We start from the raw sequence: 12,445 nt of genomic DNA on the forward strand, positions 1-12,445 counted from the left end.
CTTAATACAAGTAGTGAAATCTCTTTATCATGAAAGTTGAACTTACAAATGTAGAATTATGTACAAAAAAAACTGCATTAAAAAATAAAACAATGTAAAATTTTAGAGCCTGCAAGTCCACTCAGTCCTACTTCTTGTTCAGCCAAATCACTCAGACAAATAAGTTTGTTTACATTTGCAGGAGATAATGCTGCCCGCTTCTTGTTTACAATGTCACCTGAAAGTGAGAACAGGTGTTCTCATGGCATTGTTGTAGCTGGCATCGCAAGATATTTACGTGCCAGATGTGCTAATGATTTCTATGTCCCTTCACTCTTCAACCACCATTCCAGAGGACATGCATCCATGCTGATGACGGGTTCTGCTCGATAACAATCCAAAACAGTGCAGACTGATGCATGTTAATTTTCATTATCCAAGTCAGATGCCATCAGCAGAAGGTTGATTTTCCTTTTTGGTGGTTTGGGTTCTGTAGTTTCCGCATCGGAGTCTTGCTCTTTTAAGACTTCTGAAAGCATGCTCCACACCTCATCCCTCTCAGATTTTGAAAGGCACTTCAGATTCTTAAACCTTGCATCGAGTGCTGTAGCTGTCTCTAGAAATCTCACACTGGTACCTTTTTTATGTTTTGTCAAATCTGCAGTGAAAGTATTCTTAAAATTAACAACATGTGCTGGATCATTATTAGATACTGGTATAACATAAAATATATGGCAGAATGCGGGTAAAACAGCAGGGGACATACAATTCTCTTCCAAGCAGTTCAGTCACAAATTTAATTAACGCATTTTTTTTTTAGCGAGAGTCATCAGCATGAAAGCATGTCCTCTGGAATGGTGGCTGAAGCTTGAAGGCGCATATGAATGTTTAGCGTATCTGGCACATAAATACCTTGCAATGCCGGCTACAAACATTCCATTGAAATGCCTGTTCTTGCTTTCTGGTGACGTAAATAAGAAGAGGGCAGTATTATCTCCTGTAAATGTAAACAAATTTGTTTGTCTTAGCGACTGGCTAAACAAGAAGTAGGACTGAGTGAACTTGTAGGCGCTGAAGTTTCACATTGTTTTGTTTTTGAGTGCAGTTATGTAATAAAAAAAATCTACATTTGTAAGTTGCACTTTCATGATAAAGAGATTGCACTATAGTACTTGATTGAAGTGAATTGAAAAATACTATTTCTTTTATCATTTTTACCGTGCAAATATTTGTAATAAAAATATACACTTTGATTTCAATTACAACACAATACAATATATATGAAAATTTAGAAAAACATCCAAAATATTTAATAAATTTCAATTGGTATTCTATTGTTTAACAGTTATTGAAACTGCAATTAATCGCGATTAATTTTTTTGTTAATCGCATGAGTTAAATGAGATTAATCGACAGCCCTACTTTAGAGCCTACAAGTCCACTTGGTCCTACTTCAGCCAATTGCTCAGACAAACAAGTTCGGTTCCATTTGCAGGAGATAATGCTGCCCGCTTCTTGTTTACATCGTCACCTTAAAGTGAGAATAGCCATTCACATGGCACTGTTATAACCGGCGTCATAAGGTATTTACGTGTCAGATGCGCTAAAGATTCATATGTCCCTTCATGCTTCAACCATCATTCCAGAGGACAGACGTCCATGCCGATGACGGGTTTTGCTCCATAAAGATCCAAAACAGAATGGACCAATGCATGTTCATTTTCATCATCTGAGTCAGATGCCACCAGCAGAAGGTTGATTTCCTTTTTTGGTGGTTCGGGTTCTGTAGTTTCTACATCAGAGTGTTGCTTTTTTAAGACTTCTGAAAGCATACTCCATACCTCATCCCTCTCAGATTTCGGAAGGCACTTCAGATTCTTAAACCTTGGGTCGACTGCTGTAGCTATTTTTAGAAATCTCACATTAGTACTTTCTTTGCGTTTTGTCAAATCTGTAGTGACAATGTTTGTAAATCAAACATGTGCTGGGTCATTATCAGAGACTGCTATAACATGAAATATATGGCAGAATGTGGGTAAAACTGAGCAGGGGACGTACAATTCTCCCGCAAGGGGTTCAGTCACAAATTTAATTAACCCACTATTTTTTTTGAAATGATCACCACCAACATGGAAGCATGTCCTCTGGAATGGTGGCTGATGCATGAAGGGGCATAGAATGTTTAGTATATCTGGCACGTAAATACTTTGCAATGTCAGCTACAAAAGTGCCAAGCGAATGCCTAGTCTCATTTTCAGGTGACATTGTAAATAAGAAGCAGGCAACATTATCTCTCATAAATGTAAACAAACTTGTTTGTTTTAGCGATTGGCTGAACAAGAAGTAGGACTGAGTGGATTTGTAGGCTCTGAAGTTTTACATGGTTTTGTTTTTGAGTGCAGTTATGTGCGGAGATAAAGGAAGGAGGAGGCACACGTGAGGACCCCAATGGGCCCCGGATGATCGCTACTTCCCACCACCCAACACAGATGTAATGAGGTTGAGCAGTGTCAGTATAAGAGAAAACTAAGACTATTGATTATTCCTTAAAAAAGGAATAATGACTTACAGCTATAAATGCAACACAGACAGAATAGGAAAAGAAGAAATAGAGACCAGCATTGAATAAGGATTAATATAAATGATAAATTATATTGCAAACAAGCACAAGTACAGGTAATATTATGCATTAGCTACTTACTACTATAAAAGCATGTCTTTGACATTGGCAGTTTATACTGATGATAGGCATGAGTACATACAAAGCTACTATTACTTATTGACTACCGATTTCACATGTATTGTCCCTGCCCTCAGTAGGCACAAGTACAAGTAGAGACCTTATATATTAACAACTTACTACTATTCCTAAGCAGTTTGATACTATTATTAAGCTTCTAATATTACTTTTAATATTGCAGCATTGATATCACCGGAGATCAAATTGGCTCAACTCTATTATTTTTAACACAATAGCACCGATATAACTTGAGATCAAATCAGCTTGAGCAACGCAGACTTTTTTACTCCGTTACTTTATACTGCATGCAACCAGACTTTTTTTTATTTCGACACCTTACCCTGCCGAGAATATGTTACCCTTTAGTCGACCATTCTTTGCACTGGCCAGATACAGATAGTCGGTGTAGTTCAAGTTTCCTCGGTTCAGGGGGTGTGGGTCAGACGGATCAAAGAGAACGACCTCTTAGACCAAGACACACACACAAACCCACCTGAGGCTCTACACGTTTTATCTCATCCGCCCGCCGTGTTTTGAAGCAGGTCAACCAATCAGGTTAGGCCAAATGTTTACTGTGGTTGTTGTGATTACTTTGAAATTATGATCTATGCACAGATGCACAGCTTATATTAACCAAATACAGCCAATTGTCCTAATTGTGGTTAATGTGTCAGACTCAAAACATTTGAATCAGTCTAAAGAAGTGCTTGGTTGCTTTACACCTTGACCACAAGTCCGTATCTAATTTTGAAAAGTTTGCTTTTTGAAGCTGACCACAAGACTACAAAATTTCCTACTTTGAACTTGCTACACTTGCTTTGGTTGCTATGCTTGATCTTTGAGGCTTCCGGAAGTTTTAGGCCTAACATTGAATAAGCTTGACAATACTCTTGTTCAAATTATTCACATTATGTAACAAAAAAAAAATCTACATTTGTAAGTTACATTTTCAGAATAGAGATTGCACTACACTACTTGTATGAGGTGAATTGAAAAATACTATTTCTTTTATCATTTTTACAGTGTAAATATTTGTAATAAAAACTAATATAAAGTGAGTACTGTACACTTTGTATTCTGTGTTGTAACAGAAATCAATATATTTGAAAATGTTGAAAAACATCCTAAAATATTTAATAAATTTCAGTTGGTATTCTATTAACAGTGTGATTAATTGTGATTTTTTTAATCACAGTTATTTTTTTTCAGTTAATCGCATGAGTTAACTGTGATTAATCGACAGCCCTAATACATATATATGTGTGTATGCATATGCATATATATTTATATATATAATTTTTGTGTGTGTATGTATATACACATGTCCTGACTTTCAAATATTGATCACTTGCAGCTCCCACTGAGTTAAATGGAGGAACCTGGGGTGCTCAGCATTTCTGAAAGTGAACTCTTGTATTCAGGACCCTAACTTTAGGCACTCAGGTTTGAAAATATTGGCCTTGAGCAATAGTTTGCTACCACTATATTGGCCTTTTGGCTGTGATGAAGTGAAGCATGAGTGCTAAATGATGCCATTATTAGGCTGACTGTATCCTGGATTTATGGGGATAAACTCAGGGATCAAGTCAGTCTTTTTCATTGGTCCCTTCTATGATCCTATGAAAAAGCCAGGGGAGTGAAGTAAAGACACTCACCAGTATTGTAAGAGAAGGCACTAAAAAAGGAGGGAAACCTGCTATAGCAGAAAAGATAGAAAAACATTGGTTGGAACTACATAGTGGAATCTACTGGGGAAAGCAGCAACAAAAAAGGAAGGGATTATAGCACTAGTGGGTTCAGGCAAGGCATTGGAGACCGTACAGAAGTAGCAAGGAGCAAGACTGACATCCATATTGATGTAAAAACAGGTTAGAAACCCAAACTCTTCCAAAATCACGGTGAATTTGTATTCTACCCAAATCAACACCAGTTCAGGGATGCAAAGAATTAGATCTGGTCTGATGTTGTTTGTGCAGAAAATTATTCCCTTGTCATGCGTGTTCCAACCCTGCATGGTGGGACAGCCAGGAGCAGCCAAAAAAAATCCTGTAAGGTCTTTGGGGAAGTCACTTGTGCACATGCAACACAGAAGCCTATTTGTGGTTCACGACTCTGTGTCAGCAACTCGTCAGGCCTGACATATTCACTACACATCACACTGGTGTCATATTTATTTAAAAGTTATTAAATTTATCATTTGAAATCTAAGAACACACTGGTCATTAATGTCACTGTGAAACAACAATAATTCCTCAGTAGGTCAAATTATGGATTACCTTGGATATATCATGGAGACTTAACAGACAAAGGTGACGCCCTATCCAGGAGAGAGGGCTCTGAACTACTGCCTCTGGGTCAGCCAATGGCTAACCTTCCTGCAGTTTTGTAAGTGCCAAATTGGTGTGGCCATACTGAGCGAATGGTGTGAACATAACTTGACATGACTTAAACATGGCTGAATGGCTGCAGAGGATCCTGGGAGCAGGTTCTCTTTAAGCAGAAGCAAATTTGATAAAGAACTGGCAACGTCTGCATGTAGGATCGATATTGAACCTATTGGTCGGCAAATATGGGCCCATGCAAAAGTAAATATCACATGCATAAAGTTCCAGCATAAAGCACAGGTTGACCTGGTTTTAGCAACCTTACAGCAAGGACACCATGCAGAGAGCCAGAGTGAATGATTGATGAGTGAGTAAACGTGGGGTGATCTTCGTTCGGTACCACCACTTCTAGCCCCCCCTTCTAAAATACTAATTAGGTAAATATTAGTAACCACGCGCCCACTGGGCATACTTTTAAGACATGTGACTCCTTTGAGGAAAAAGCGTATAAGAATCAAGCAAAGTAAATTACTGTGGTTGGGATTCCTTAATTGACGCTTGAAGAAGCAATGCTGCTAGACAGAGTAGCCAAAATCCTTTACCGCTTGTATAATTTCTTCTCAATAAACTGCTGTGTATTGCAGATAATTACTGTGGACCTTTTTCACTGGAATGACAGTAATCTGCTCCACCAGGAGCCAGTAAAGATCCATTTCAGGGGTAGTACTGCCCCCTCTTGTCAACAGGGGTGCGTTGACTAAGAGCATCCAAGAGCTAAAGGGTAAGGGGCTCACTGTTATCAAGTAATGAGTTTCAGCTGTCCTGACCAACCCATTGTACCCCAACTTTCTATGGTTATAAAGTATCAGAGGGGTAGCGGTGTTAGTCTGGATCTGTAAAAAGCAACAAATCTGCTATTGTGTGTCCAGGGAGATTGAAGTGTTCTCCTACAGGTTTTTGAATATTGCCAATTCCAGAGATGATGGGATGTCCAGGGTTTCCAGGTTTGTGGATCTTGGGTAGTAGATAGAATAACCCCGATTGGGGCTCTAAGGGTATGTTGATTTGTTCCTGTGTTAGTGTAGGGAGTGTCCTGAGTAGATGGTGCAATTGGAATTGGCACTCTCACTGAAGGACTGTCCGGATATGTGGACTCTCTACTCGGACCCTATGCCACTAGCACTCCCAGCTATCTCCGTGACATCACTGATTTCCTGAGAAAACTACAATGCATTGGTGATCTTCTAGAAAACACCATCCTAGCCACCATGGATGTAGAGGCTCTCTACACAAACATCTCACACACATATGGAATACAAGCAGTCAGGAACAGTATCCCTGATGATGCCACAGCACAACTGGTTGCTGAGCTCTGTAACTTTATCCTCAAGCACAATTATTTCAAATTTAGAGACAATATATACCTCCAGATCAGTGGCACAGCTATGGGCACCCGCATGGCCCCACAATATGCCAACATTTTTATGGCTGACCTGGAACAACGCTTCCTCAGCTCTCATCCACTCACGCCCCTTCTCTATCTACGCTACATTGATGACATCTTCATCATCTGGACCCATGGGAAGGAGACTCTGGAAGAATTCCACCATGATTTCAACAGCTTTCACCCCACCATCAACTTCAGCCTGGACCAATCTACATGGGAGGTCCACTTCCTAGACACCATGGTACGAATAAGTGACGGTCACGTTAACACCACCCTATACCGAAAACCCACCGACCGCTATGCCTACCTTCATGCCTCCAGCTTCCATCCCAGACACACCACACGATCCATCGTCTACAGCCAAGCGCTGAGGTATAACCGCATTTGCTCCAACCCCTCAGACAGAGACCAACACCTACAAGAGCTTCAACAAGCATTCTCAAAACTACAATACCCGCATGAGGAAATAAGGAAACAAATCAACAGAGCCAGACGTGTACCCAGAAGCCTCCTGCTGCAAGACAAACCCAAGAAAGAAACCAACAGAACTCCACTGGCCATCACCTACAGTCCTCAGCTAAAACCTCTCCAACGCATCATCAGTGATCTACAACCCATCCTGGACAATGACCCCTCACTTTCACAGGCCTTGGGAGGCAGGCCAGTCCTCGCCCACAGACAATCCGCCAACCTTAAGCATATTCTCACCAACAACCACACACCGCACCATAGTAACTCCAACTCAGGAACCAACCCATGCAACAAACCTCGATGCCAATTCTGCCCACATATTTACACCAGCGACACCATCACAGGACCTAACCAGATCGGCCACAACATCACTGGTTCATTCACCTGCACGTCCACCAATGTAATATACGCCATCATGTGCCAGCAATGCCCCTCTGCTATGTACATTGGCCAAATTGGACAATCCCTATGTAAAAGGATTAATGGACACAAGTCAGATATTAGGAATGGCAACATACAAAAACCTGTAGGAGAACACTTCAACCTCCCTGGACACACAATAGCAGATGTAAAGGTAACCATCCTGCAGCAAAAAAACTTCAGGATCAGACTCCAAAGAGAAACTGCTGAACTTCAGTTCATTTGCAAATTTGACACCATCAGCTCAGGATTAAACAAAGACCGTGAATGGCTAGCCAACTACAAAAGCAGTTTCTCCTCCCTTGGTTTTCACACCTCAACTGGTAGAAGAGGGCCTCATCCTCCCTGATTGAACTGATCTCATTATCTCCAGACTGATTCTGGCCTGCATATTTATACCTGCCTCTTGAAATTTCCACCACATGCATCTGACGAAGTCGGTATTCACCCATGAAAGCTTATGCTCCAATATGTCTGTTAGTCTATAAGGTTCCAAGCAAACAGTCTGCCTTAGACAAAGGAAAAACGGTTACCTACCTTTTCGTACTGTTGTCCTTTGAGATGTGGTGCTCATCTCCATTCCATTCCATTCTTGGTGTGCGTGCTCCCATGTGCAGCATCGTCAGATATTTTTGCCTTAGCGGTATCTGTAGGGTCAGCAGTGGTGCCCCCTTGAGTGCTGTGCTCATGAGCATGGCATATCAGCTACCACTGACCCTATGCCCTCTCAGTTCCTTCTTGCCGGCAACTACGACAGAGTGGCAGGAGGGAAAGTAATGGACATGAGCAACACATCTCAAAGAACAACCATTACGAAAGGTAGGCTTTTTCTTCTTCGAGTGCTTGCTCATGTCGATTCCATTCTAGCTGACTCATAGACAGTGCCAATGGAGGTGGGCTCGGAGTTCACAGTTTTGCAGCTTGCAGCACTGCCCTGCCAAAGCCAGCATCGTCAGGGGCCTGCTGGGTTGATGCGTAATATGATATAAACGTGTGGACAGACGAACAGGTAGCAGCTCTACAGATCTCTTGGATCGGACCTGAGCCAAAAAGGCCGCTGATGATGCTTGCGCTCTAGGTGAGTGTGCTCTGATTATCCCCGGTGGAGGCACATGCACGAGTTCCTAGCAGTATCGGATGCAGGCTGTGATCCAGGATGAAATCCTTTGAACAGACACTGGGTGACCTTTCATCCTGTCTGCCACAGCAACGAACAGTTGTGTTGACTTATGGAACAGCTGTGTCCTGTTGATATAGAAGGCCAGCGCTCTCCAGACATCCAGAGCGTGTAACCTGCGCTCCTCATCGGAATTATGTGGCTTCAGAAAGAAGATAGGTAAGAAAATGTCCTGGCTGGTATGAAACTGGGAAACTACCTTGGGCAGGAATACCTAGTGCAGCCACAACTAGAGCTTGTCCTTGTAGAACACTGTATAGGGTGGTTCTGACGTAAGTGCCCTGAGCTCAGACCTCTGCAGGAGGAAGGTCTAGCAACATGCCAAACCAGTGCTGGCGAGCCACTCGGGAGTTATCAGGATAAGCCTCACCCTATCCCGCTTGATTTTCACTAAGACTCTGTGGATCAATGGCACTGGCGGGAAGCCATACAACAGGGCCCGTGACCATGGAAGTAGGAAAGCATCTGACAGCAAACCCCTGTCCATACCCTGGAGCAAACCGAACACGTGACATTTCCTGTTCTGGTGGGACACAAACAGGTCCACCTGGGGAGTTCCCCACTTCCAGAAGATCATACTGGCCACCTCCAGATGGAGCGACGACTCGAGGCGAGATGAGAAGGTTTTGCTGAGGCAAACTGCTAGCACATTTTTGGTGCCGGGCAGGTGCGCGGCTACCAGCTGAATGGCATGCCACACACAGAAATGTCAAAGGTTGAAAGCTTCTTGGCAGAGGGCTGACGACCTGGCTCTGTCATGTCTGTTGATGTAATACATTGCGGTGGTATTGTCTGTGAGGACCTGCACCACCTTGCCCCTCAGGTGGGGCAAGAAGACCTGACAGGCCAGGCAAACCGCTCTGTGCTCCCTGATGTAGATACGGAGAGCCAGATCGTCCCTCACCTATCAGCCTTGGGTGCTCAGCTTGCCCAGGTGGGCTCCCCAGCCCAGGTCTGAAACATTGGAGACCAGGGTCAATGACGGGGATGGGGTCAGGGTCGTGAAGGGGACTCTCTGCAATACTGACCCTCAGTGTCCAATCACCAATCCAGGGATGACAGGATGTGATCCGGGCACCCTGACCACCCAGTCTAGATCATGTCTGTTGGGGGTGTAGACCGACGCCAGCCACGCTTGCAGAGGCCGGAGGTGGAGCAGGGCATCACTGACCACGTATGTGGCCGAACAATCGCAGGCAGGTGTGTGCCGTGGTGAGCAGGCAGCTCCTCACATGGGAGATCAGATCCGACATGGCCTGAAAATGTGCCTCCAGGAGGAAGGCTCTGGCTCATGTGGAGTTAAGAACCACTCCTATGAACTCTATGCACTGGACCTGCCTTAAGGAGGAATTTTTCTCATTTATCAACAGGCCCAGGTCATGGCAGGTGGAACACACCAGATCAAGGCTAGGCTACTCTGAATTTGGTTCCAGGACCTACCCTAGATGAGCCAGTTGTTGAGATATGGGAAGACCTGGACCCCTCAATGTCTGAGGTAAGTGGCCACCTGCACCATACATTTGGTAAAAACCCTTGGAGCCAATGAGAGGCCAAAGGGGAGCGCTGTGAATTGGAAATTGCATTCGCCCACTGTAAACTGGAGAAAATGCCTGTAACTTTGGAATATGGAGATGTGGAAATAGGCATCCTTCAAGTCGAGGGCATCATATCAGTCTCCCAAATTCAGGGAGTGGATGATGGAGGCGAGGGAGACCATGCAAAACTTCAACTTTTTGAGAGACCTGTTGGGGCATTGCAGATCCAGAATGGGCCCCCTTTTGCCTTTGGGATTAGGAAATAGCAGGAGTAGAACCCCTTTCCCCTCTTCCACCGCCCTCATCCGTAGGAGGTTCTTGATCTCCTGAATGAGGAGTTGCTCATGATAAGGGTCCCTGGAGAGGGATGGGAAGGAGGGGGGGTAGGAAGGTGGGGCAACCGAAAATTGCAAGGTGTAATCGTGAGACACTATGTCCAGCACCCAACGGTCCAAAGTGAATTGGGACCAGGCTGAACGAAAGGGATGCAGATGCTTGAAGAAAAAGAGTGGGGTGGATCCTGGACAGTGACTGGGGTGTCGCTCTCAACCATACCCTCAAAACAAGCGTTTCTGGCTCCCAGAATGTTTTGCCGGACTGGGTTGCTTGGGTGAGCAGGAGGAAGGAGAGCAATGGCAGCTGAAATTAGCATCTCTGTCCCTTCTTCTTGCAGGTCCCTGGTGGAGACTTACAAGGCTTAGTCATTGGGGGGTCGCCGGAACTGCTTCCTCGCAGGCTGTGGTGTATGCATTCCCAGCAAGCAAAGGGTGGCCCTGCTGTCTTTCAGCCCATGCAGCATTGCATCAGTCTGGTCTGAAAAGAGACCATTCCCATTGAATGGGAGGTCTTGGATGGAGGTCTGCATTTCCTGGGAGAGACCTGCATTCTGAAGCCAGGAGCTGCGCCTCATCACCACTGCAACCATCCTGGATGCCGAGTCCGCCATGTCCCATGCCGTCTGGAGGGAGCACCTGGCAGCCGCAGTGCCCTCCTCCACCGGGTGCCAAATGTTTGGGCCAACTCCTGTGGAAGGGACTCCTTCAACTTATGGAGGGAGTTCCAAAAGTTAAAGTTGTAACAGCCCAACCAGGGCCTGATGGTTCGCCGCCCGGAACTGCATGTCGAATAAATCTTTCTCCCAAACAGATCCAACCATTTGTCCTCTTTATTTTTGGGAGTCGAACTGGTATGCCCGTTTGTCTCTTTCCTTTGCTGCAGAGACTACCAGCGAGCCCAGGGGAGGGAAATATAGAGGTACTCACACCCCTTGGCTGAAACAAAGTATTTCTTTTCAGCCCTCTTTGAGGTGGGAGGGATGGAGGATGGCGTTTTGCCAGAGACCCTTGGCAATCTTAAGGACGCCGGTAGTGTGACACGGGTCGGGATGGAGGCTAACAGGATGTTAAACCAGGTGTCTGTCTGCTCAGCCATTTCCTCTGCCTCCAGACCCAAGTTCTTGGCTACCCCACTCAGCAGGGCCTGATGTTATTTGAAATCGTCCCCCGGGCTTGCCCTTGAGGGTCTTGCAACTGCCTCATCTGGGGAAGAGGATGATGATTATACCGCCAGGGGAGGTTCCGGGGCATCTTCCCCTGGGGGGAGGGGGAGGCTTAGGGGTGGGCACTGTTCCCTCTGCTTTGATCCTTGGGCATGCCCGGTGCAGTCAGTGCCACCAGTTGCTGCTCCGAAGCAGCAGCCGATGAATGGTGAGAAAGGGGCATTGCCACAAGCAGCATTCCCCACGCACCCCAATAAGGCTACCGCGCCGGCCACAGGCCGTGCTGCCAAGTCAGCGCTGGTGTTGACGCAGCCTCGGGTGCCCATTTGCACTGGTGCAGATTAGGCGAGGCGCTGAACTGGGCTTCCATGCTGGAGGACTCCCCTTCTGGTGACCACGGTGGGGCCATTGATGCCTAGGTCTGCTTGCTGGTCATTGCCATCAGGGAGCAGTGCCAGGAATGAGGAGATGGGTGCTGGTATTGGGGGGACCAGAGATGCGATGGGGAGTGTTCCCATGATACAAGTGACCAGGACCTGCGTGTAGAAGACAATCTATTGGAGGGTAAGTGGCATGGGTAGTACATAGACTGGTGTCTTGCTCTACAAGTTCCATGTTGAGACGCCGGTGACTGGGAATGTGGCGCGGGTGACCGAGGACGAGCCCCAGAGCATCTGGGCTGCAGCTCCGGTGACTTGCAGCGCAGAGGTGGAGAGCGCTGTTTCATCTCAGAGGATCAGCGGCGCTCCACTGTCGCTGAAGTATCTTAGTGGCTGGCTTGTCCTCATGGAGAGCCTAGGCCGGTTCCTGGGGTACATGCTGTGTCGGTGGCGTGGGTGGCCTGTGCTCTTGGT

At 45.4% G+C, this 12,445-nt stretch overlaps 1 long non-coding RNA gene across 2 annotated transcripts; it reads left to right on the forward strand.

Moving 5' to 3' along the window:
- The first annotated feature begins 5,363 nt into the window (after positions 1-5,363).
- On the forward strand, positions 5,364-11,240 carry LOC135980801 (uncharacterized). 2 transcript variants are annotated; one of them, XR_010597703.1, is made up of 3 exons: positions 5,364-5,480; positions 9,929-10,053; positions 10,767-11,240. It is a non-coding gene; the product is annotated as an uncharacterized LOC135980801 (long non-coding RNA). The 2 variants fall into 2 exon arrangements; XR_010597704.1 differs by lacking the exon at positions 5,364-5,480 and adding an exon at positions 8,259-8,717.
- The last annotated feature ends 1,205 nt before the right edge of the window (positions 11,241-12,445 follow it).

This window comes from Chrysemys picta, chromosome 1 (genome assembly GCF_011386835.1).
Source record: "Chrysemys picta bellii isolate R12L10 chromosome 1, ASM1138683v2, whole genome shotgun sequence".
In the NCBI taxonomy this organism is placed as follows: Eukaryota; Metazoa; Chordata; order Testudines; family Emydidae; genus Chrysemys; species Chrysemys picta.